The sequence below is a fragment of the Atractosteus spatula genome, unplaced genomic scaffold (genome assembly GCF_055471065.1).
Source record: "Atractosteus spatula isolate fAtrSpa1 unplaced genomic scaffold, fAtrSpa1.hap1 Scaffold_10, whole genome shotgun sequence".
Classification (NCBI taxonomy): Eukaryota; Metazoa; Chordata; class Actinopteri; order Semionotiformes; family Lepisosteidae; genus Atractosteus; species Atractosteus spatula.
Genome location: NW_028296653.1, coordinates 491,813 through 493,376, shown reverse-complemented (window position 1 = coordinate 493,376; position 1,564 = coordinate 491,813).

Sequence of the window (1,564 nt, the reverse complement as noted above, 5' to 3'; positions counted from 1 at the left end):
AGCAGAAACTTGTTGTTCTGTCAAATGACATTACAAGTGGAAAGATTACAGATTTTAATCGTCTTTAATTTTGTTACGTTATTCATTTTATAAACGTTTCATCTATACAAACACCACAAAACTATTCTTGATTGTATTTCTGAATGTTATGTTACACTTAGTTCACTGTTTTAAATATAATTTCTTAATGTGTCCACTCAGCAGACAAACATATGAAAAAAAACAAAAAACAGCTGGCAAACATGTTTTTTTGGCCTTCAGAGGTCAGATTTTTCAACTATATGCATGTCAAAGGCCTGGGAATGATTTGAAAACCTTGTTCTAGGTGACTACTAGCTTGGATAAAAATCTGGGACAAATTGATCAATTAGAAAAAATTCTACATCATGTTTTGTGAAGACTGGACCTGGAATTAAATGTCACGCCTATAATAACAAATCATAAAAATATTGAAAATAATAAGAATAAAAACCATTGCAATTGCTATAAAAACCTTTAGACACTGCTAGAGGGCCTTTATCTGCTGTTATGCAATGAAAAAAAACCTCAGAGTTGCCTTCTGGTGTGGAAAAAAAGGAGCACTGATAAAAAACTGATAAAAAACTGATTGATTACCCCTTCTGAGTCAATGATTGACAGCTAAAAATGCAGCCTGAAGCTTCTAGAGGAAGTCTCACCCCCTAAGGGCTCTGAATGGCTGAAAATACAATGAATGACAGCGGTTTTTACCAATCAAATCGCCTTATTTCTAGAGGTCGTTCTTCAAACATTTACTACGTAATCAATAACGTTTACTAGTCTCTAGCTCTTGAGATAAAGTAGTCTGGGTTATTTTGGATATATATCATGCTCCAGAATAAGGTAAAAACATGGGATATATATATATTTGCTGGTTTTTGCTTTTGCGGTTTTGTTGGTAAAAATGTATGATATTGACATGCTGTGCTTGCCGGGTGGCCGGGTGTTTTTATCGGGATTCTGCTAGTTCATTAATTTATTGGTTTATTGCATAATGGTGTCATGTCTGTGGAAACAAACTTTATGGTTTTGTTGTGGTGATATTGGAGAATACGTGCATGTGAGAAAATTTGTGGAGCGGTTTCAAACAAACGTTGTTTATCTCGCGTTTATCTTAAAAATAAAAAGTGTCATCAGGGGAGACAGGAGTGCCCCTCGGTGACCGCGATCCGCACTAACAGGATAAGAAAATTACTGTAGGTGTTAGCATAAACTATTAGTAATCAATAATATTAAATTTAGCACTGTAATAAGTTGTTTCACTTTCCCCCGCATCTTGTAAAAATATATTTTCATTGTTCAAATATACATTAAATCTGACTATCATATAATAAGTTAAATACAAAACTAAAGAAAAAACAGGGTAAAATATAATTCAAAATATTTTGCTAAAAATGTTAACTGTTTATAAATAATAAAATGTATTAACTAAGGAGTAGGATGGCACAGTTGTTAGTATGCTTTTTGTTTTGTTTCTTTTTCATTAATACAATAGTAGTACCTGATGTCTCAGTGGCTTTCAAAATTAAATTATGCATGCAAACCT